The sequence below is a fragment of the Raphanus sativus genome, chromosome 3 (assembly GCF_000801105.2).
Source record: "Raphanus sativus cultivar WK10039 chromosome 3, ASM80110v3, whole genome shotgun sequence".
Lineage (NCBI taxonomy): Eukaryota > Viridiplantae > Streptophyta > Magnoliopsida > Brassicales > Brassicaceae > Raphanus > Raphanus sativus.
In genome coordinates, this window is record NC_079513.1 from 9,210,762 (window position 1) to 9,218,125 (window position 7,364).

Genomic DNA, 7,364 nt, shown 5'->3' on the forward strand with positions numbered 1-7,364 from the left:
ATGAGAAGCCGTGAATTCAGCATGTGTCAATATCCTAACCGCGTTGCAGTCTGCAAGCGTGTCGGAAATGACATCATCGATGTCGATCGATGTGGACTAGTTTGGTGTCGATCGACACCATTGTGATCATCCACCGAGACTTAGTGAACTTTCCACTTCAAAGTCTCCTTCTTGTAGCTTCTCCTGTTTCACCACTTGCCAGAAATCATCATCTATGATAGCATTGACGTGGTGTTTCCTATTTCCTTCCCTACTTCCTTAGAAGTTCCAATCCTCCTGATAGAGTCTTCAGTCTGGACAATCTGTGTCTCAAGTTTCTTAACTTGAGTGCAGATGGTGTCTATCCTCGTGGTCAGATTGTTGAAGACAGAATCAATCTTCCCATTGAAGTCTACTGTAAGCTTCTGCTGACCTTCCAGAACTCTATCAATCATGGCATCAAACTTACTCTCCTGGGTGGGTGGCGGTGGGTTTTGGTAAGCTGAGTTGCCGTAGTTCCTTGTGTTGGTGAAGGGTTTCTGATACTGTGAACTCTGGTTGTAGTTACTCTTCTGACCACTGCCAAAAAAGTTTATGTTTCCACTCTGGTTTCCATATCTCTGAAATCCAGTACCTCCAATGTAGTTCACATCTTCCTCTGTATCATCCTCTCTAGCCTCTCCTTCTTCAGCTGAGCAGACTGGCTGCCCCAGAAATGCATGTAAAGCATCTATCTTGGCTCTGACTTCATTCATCTGGTCTTCCCGATGGCTGCAACCGATTTCTTCTTGTCAGAGTCAGTGTTCTTGGTGCTGCTGCTGTTGGCTAGGTTCTCAATAAGTCTCACAGCCTCTATTGGATTCCTAGTGTTGAAGTTCCCCTCACTAGCAGTATCAAGAGCCATCTGATACCTTAAGGCGATACCTCTGTAGAAAGTGCTTAACAGCTGCACTTCATTGAATCCATGGTGTGGACAGTCTCGCTGGAAGAACTTGAATCTGATCCACGCGTCTTTAAAAGTCTCACTAGGCTTTTGCGCGAAAGTGGCGATTTTGCTTCTTAAGTCTTCAGCGCGTGCCTCATCAAAGAAATTACGCAGGAAGGCGTTTTTGATGTCGGCCCAGGATGTCAGTGATCCTGTAGGTAGCTGCTTGAGCCAGTGCGAAGCTTCTCCAATAAGTGAGTATTTGAAGAGCTTGCAGAGTAGGTAGTCCTCGGGGACTCCATCCATACGAATAGCAGCGATAAGATCCTCGAACCTCTCCAGATGGTCCATAGGATGCTCGTGTGATTGCCCAGAATAAGGTATCTGAGACACGAGAGAGTAGTACTGAGGCTTGAGCTCGAAGTTCGGCTTCTGAATCTCTGGAAGTCGAATAGCTGATCTGTTGGTGTAGTACTCGTCTGGACGGTTATAGTCTGCCAACGATCGTGTTTGAGCTTCTCCTGTAGCCTCAGCTTCAGGTTCAGGGATTATGTTTCCCTGTGCATCTAGCTTCTGACATGTTGCATTACGCAGATGACCATCTTGGTCATACAGGTTTCCATTCTCGCCCTGCGTGAGAATAACAATCGCGACCATGCTTCGCGGAGTAGTGTCGATCGATATACGGTTAGAAGTATCGAACGATGCGGATCGGCGAACGGTATCGGTCGACGGTGTTGTCTGAGTGTCGGTCGACTGTTGAACGTGAGTATCAGTCGACGGTGTAACGTTTCTGTCGATCGATGCGGAGCGTAGGTCTTTGCGGATTGAACGTTCCAAGTGCGCAGGATCCTCTGAGAATAAAAGTTGATTTCCCTTGTTGCTTCTGGTACTGCTGGGCATGTACCTGAAAAGACAAGAAAAATTTAAATAAGAAAGGGGGTAAAAGAAAAACCTAAGATTAATAAGATTAAATCTAATGGCGATCAAAGCTCCCCGGCAACGGCGCCAAATTTGATAGTGCTCAAATTACCCAGTAGAGCTTACTCTCTCAAATAAGAGGTACAGCTGTAGTACTTAGGGATCGAATCACGAGGAGCTAGGGAACCAATTAAATAAAATCTACTAATCAATCCTAGGCAAGGTTGGTTTATATGATAGAAATGAAAATAACAATTCCTAAAATGAGCAAGGTAGTTGCTCTAACTAACAATATGATGGGTTGTTTAAATGTGATAAAGAGTGCTAGACATAGGGTTTCTATTCAGGAATGGAGATTATAATCTCTATAAATGCTTTAACAAGTTGCTTGCATGATACTATAGATCTCAGCCGCTTAACATATGTGATGAATCACTGGTTAAAATATCTAGATCTCTGGCCACACCTTTCGCATGATGACACAGAAAAAGAGTCGGTCGATATCCTTTTGAGATATCGAGCGATACACCTTTCGCGGCGCCGATCGATTCACCTGTCGGGATATCGATCGACGGCTTCTAGATCTGCCTAGGCGCGAGCCGAATATGACCACAAGGTCTCAAGGAGGAACTGTCGTTCTTCTCAACGGGAGACATGCATCGCTCAAATGGATAATTCAAGATAATCTAAGATCCTAGTGATCTATGTTCTAGTTAGCTAATCTAAAACAAGCATAGGGTACAATCCATTTGATGAGTATCACAACTTAGCAATTATAGTTTGGGGCTAATCCCACAAACCTATTTAAACCCTAGATCTAACAAGTAGACTACTCAGACATAGCTAAACAATTCATAACAATAGATAGATGAAAGAATTGCATAGATAGAATAAAGTAGAAATACAAAAGGAGATGAGAAATCTCTCCAATCTCTTCAAACAAATAAAACTCTAGTCTCTCTCTCACACTCTCTGCTTTGAGGGTTGTTAAAGCTTGCTTCTTTCGAAGGTTGCCGTCAAAAACACTTTGCAGGAGTATTTAAGCATTTCCATTAGGTTAAAAACTCGTCAGGGCAATCTCGTAATTTGGTGAAGTCTTGGTGAAGTAGTCGGCTAAACCATTTCGTCCTCGATATCGATCGACAACACTAAATGTGTATCGATCGATTATAATCTTCTAGTACGCGGATCTTCTCAGCTACATCGATCGACAACTCAAGATGAGTATCGATCGATTATAATCGCAATGTTGACTTCCGACTTAGTCTTGAATGGTCAACTCGGGTGTATCATCTCTTGCACTCCAAAATGCTCCAAAAACATCACTTTCTCACAAAATGCTCCTGAACCTGAAAACATACCTAACAGGCTAGAAAACAGATTAAATATATAATAAAAATACTAGTATACCATGATTAAAAACGGGTAAAATCCATGGTATATCAACAAGCTGCTGCCGAGCAAGCTGCTCTGAATGCTGCGAATCAGCAGAACCAACCGGAGGAGGTAATTCCGATCGGCCAGAGAAACTTACTGCGTAATCTGCCTGCTACGATCTGCCATCAACCCTCCACCGTGCACTAGGCAAGACTTTCAGATCAAGCCAGCCTTGATAAGTCTAGTGCAAAGGAAGATCTTCAATGGACTTCATGCTGAGATACCGATGGACCACATTGAGCACTTCGAGAAGATGTGTGGTTTCACTAAAGTGAATGGAGTACCATCCGATTACATCAAGTGCACTATGTTCCCTTTCTCTCTTGATGAGAAGGCTGCTCGCTGGATAGATTCCCTACATACTGGATCGCTCACCACTTGGGAACAAGTCCGATTTGCTTTCTTGAGCCACTTCTACACGAAATCGAAGACGGCAGCTCTGAGACAGAAGATCGTGACCTTCAAACAGCTAGTGGACGAGCCGTTCTGCGATGCATGGGAGCGATTCAATGTATACTGTAGAGAGTGCCCACATCATGGTTTTGAGGAAGACTATCTGCTGGGAGTGTTCTACGATGGAGTAGGCTGGGAATACAGGAACACTTTGAACTCAGCTAGTAATGGAGATTTTATGACCCAGTCCACTCAAGGTGCCTTCGCATTGATTGAGAACATGGCCTCAAGCTCAGCTGATAATAACCGCGAGACTGATCGCACTCAGAAGGTGAACAGCATTGATAACAGCAAGATTGATGAGCTCTCTGCCAAGGTCGATCAGCTGATTAAGAGCAATCAGAACCAGGTCTTCATCATGGAAGAATCCCCTCAGGATAAAGTAACCGCGGAAGGTACATCAGAGGTAGATCAGTCGGCTAAGGATCAGCATGAAGTGAACTATGTGAATGGGCAAGGATGGCAGTTCAAGAACTATCACCCAAACCCTAACGTGAGGAACAATCCCCACCTGTTCCACAACCCTAAACCAGACGATAATGCTCAACGCAATCAGGGTCAGAACAATGGATACCAAAGGCCTTATGGGAATCAGGGAAGAACCTTTGTCCTCAGCCTAGCTCAGCATGCCCAGTTCCACAGCCAGAAACAGCCGGTTAATCAGCAGGCTGCACAACCGGCTCAGACCGCTCCGCATGACGACATGAAGAGCCTCGCAAATATGATGAGCCAACTGCTCCAAGGTCAGCAGATCCAGGGAAAAGCACTGAACCAGGTCACCAACGACATCAACACCAGGATGAATCATATGTTCAATGACCTGAGTGCCAAGTATGACAATGTCTCAAGCCATATGAGACAGATGGATATTCAGATTGCTCAGACTGCTGAGAGTGTGAGGAGACAGCAAGGAACTCTCCTTGGAAAAACAGATAAGAACTCCAAGGAGTGCAATGCAGTGGGTCTAAGGAGTGGAAAAAGGGAAGCAGAAGGAGTCGGATCAACCGCCTGAAGTTGTACCTACAGATGAGGAAGAGGCAGAACAACCTATTGAGACTGTTCCGACAGAAGCAGAGCGACCCGCTGGGGTTGTACCACCGACTGCAGCACCTTCCCCTGCTCGTCAGTATGTACCAAAAGTACCCTACCCTGTTCCAGCTAAGGTTACACGCGAGGTTAAGGAGGAGATGAAGTGCAGGAAGATGCTGGAAGACCTAACTGTCAAGCTTCCTCCGATGAGTGCAATCCAGATGATACCATCCATGCGTAGCTTTGTGAAGGGACTGATCTTTGTGAAGGGACTGATCTCTGGGAAGATATCTCCAGTTGGGATCCTTGAAGATCTTCAAGTTTTGGTTGGGAACACACTGGTCCCTGCCGATTTCGTTGTTCTGGAACTCGAGGAGGAGTCAAAGGATCCTCTGATTCTGGGCAGACCATTTCTATGCACTATTGGAGCTATCATAGATGTTCGACAAGAAAAGATTGATCTACATCTTGGAGATATTGTGATGAAGTTTGAGATGAATCAGATGCTCAAGAAGCCGATGCTGGATGGACAAACCTTTACTGTCCAAGAAGATGGTGATGTGCTAGAGCCGCATGAGGGAATGATTGAGGAGATTCTCACTGATGATCCTCTTGAACTCGAATTAGTCAGAGCTGAAGCCGAGCAGAGCTTAGAGAGTGTTGATGCTGATGCATATGCCAAGTTCCTGGATTCAGCAAGGAGTATTGAAAGGATGGTAGCAAATCTAAGTCTGGGGGAGAACAGCGAGTCCAGCAAATCGGCTGGAACAACCGCGCCTCATAACCCGTCTGTTCCGACAGCTCAGACCGATGACTCATGGAGTGAGCTGAAAGCTCCAAAGGTAGAGCTCAAATCCCTTCCCAAGGGACTCAGGTATGCATTTCTTGGACCCAATTCTACATACCCTGTCATTGTGAATGCTGACTTGAACAATGCCGAGACTGCTCTGCTTTTGTGTGAACTAAGAAAATATCGTAAGGGATTAGGTTATTCTTTAGCTGACATACCTAGCATTTCACCTGATCGGTGCATGCACAGAATACACCTGGAAGATGAATCGATGACTTCTGTAGAACATCAGAGGAGGTTAAACCCAAATCTTAAAGATGTTGTAAAGAAAGAGATAATGAAACTTCTAGAAACTGGTGTGATCTATGCGATCTCTGATAGTAAGTGGGTTAGTCATGTTCATGTAGTATCTAAGAAAGATGGGATCACTGTGGTAACCAATGAAAATAATGAATTGATCCCTACTAGAACAGTCACTGGTCATCGCATGTGCATTGATTTTCGTAAGCTGAATGCTGCGACCCGTAAGGATCACTTCCCACTTCCTTTTATTGATCAGATGCTTGAGAGATTGGCTAACCACCCTTACTATTGCTTTTTAGATGGTTATTCAGGTTTTTTTCAGATTCCCATCCACCCAGACGATCAGGAGAAGACGACGTTCACATGCCCATATGGAACATATGCATACAGGAGAATGCTCTTCGGCTTGTGCAATGCTCCAGCGACCTTCCAACGCTGCATGATATCGATTTTTACTGATCTGATCGAGGACATAATGGAGGTTTTCATGGACGATTTTAGCGTCTATGGAAGCTCCTTTCATGTCTGTTTGTCAAATTTGTGCAGGGTACTGAAGCGATGCGAAGAGAAGCATCTGGTGCTGAACTAGGAGAAATGCCACTTCATGGTCAGAGATGGGATTGTTCTGGGACACAAGATATCAGAGAAAAGAATTGAGGTGGACAAGGCAAAGTTCGAGGTCATGATGAGTCTGCAGCCGCCTACTTCAGTGAAGGGAATCAGGAGTTTCTTGGGACACGCTGGTTTCTATAGGAGGTTCATCCATGACTTCTCTAAGATCGCGAGACCACTCACTCGCTTGCTCTGCAAAGAAGCTCAGTTCGCCTTTGACAGCGACTGCCTAGCCGCATTCCACACAATCAAGGGAGCTCTAGTCAGTGCACCAGTTGTCCAACCTCCAGACTGGGATCTTCCTTTTGAGATCATGACAGATGCAAGTGATTTTGCAGTGGGAGCAGTCCTTGGACAGCGTAAAAACAAGAAGCTTCACGTGATATACTATGCGAGCAGGACCTTAGATGAAGCTCAGTGCCGATACGCAACCACAGAGAAGGAGCTCCTTGCCATCGTGTTCGCTTTTGAGAAGTTCAGATCCTATCTGGTTGGATCAAAGGTGATTGTGCACACAGACCACACGGCTCTCAAGTACCTACTCACGAAGAAGGATGCTAAACCGCGGCTCTTAAGATGGATACTCTTGCTCCAAGAATTTGATCTGGAGATAAGAGACAAGAAGGGGGTTGATAATGGAGTGGCAGATCATCTCTCCAGGATGAAACTGTCAGATGAGACAGTTCTTGACGAGGAACAACCGATGGAATACGTCAATGCGATTTGTCTGTGCAACTTGGAACAGTCGTCACCTGTCATCAAGGACTGTTCCCGCGTAGACGGAGCATTCGCTGCAGTGATCCAGAAGCAGTACCCGAATCTTCCATGGTTTGCTGAGATTGCCAACTTCTTGGCAGCTGAGAAAGAGCCTTTGAGGTTCACTGGGAATGAGAAGAAGAAATTTCTAAGGGAAGC

At 45.3% G+C, this 7,364-nt stretch overlaps 2 non-coding genes across 2 annotated transcripts; one reads left to right on the plus strand and one right to left on the minus strand.

The window, feature by feature from the left end:
* Positions 1 to 938: 938 nt before the first annotated feature.
* Positions 939 to 1,046, plus strand: LOC130510259 (small nucleolar RNA R71). The gene has a single exon (XR_008943936.1). It is a non-coding gene; the product is annotated as a small nucleolar RNA R71 (small nucleolar RNA).
* Positions 1,047 to 3,698: 2,652 nt separating this feature from the next.
* LOC130510242 (small nucleolar RNA R71) lies at positions 3,699 to 3,805 on the minus strand. Its single transcript, XR_008943922.1, has one exon. It is a non-coding gene; the product is annotated as a small nucleolar RNA R71 (small nucleolar RNA).
* Between the last annotated feature and the right edge of the window lie 3,559 nt (positions 3,806 to 7,364).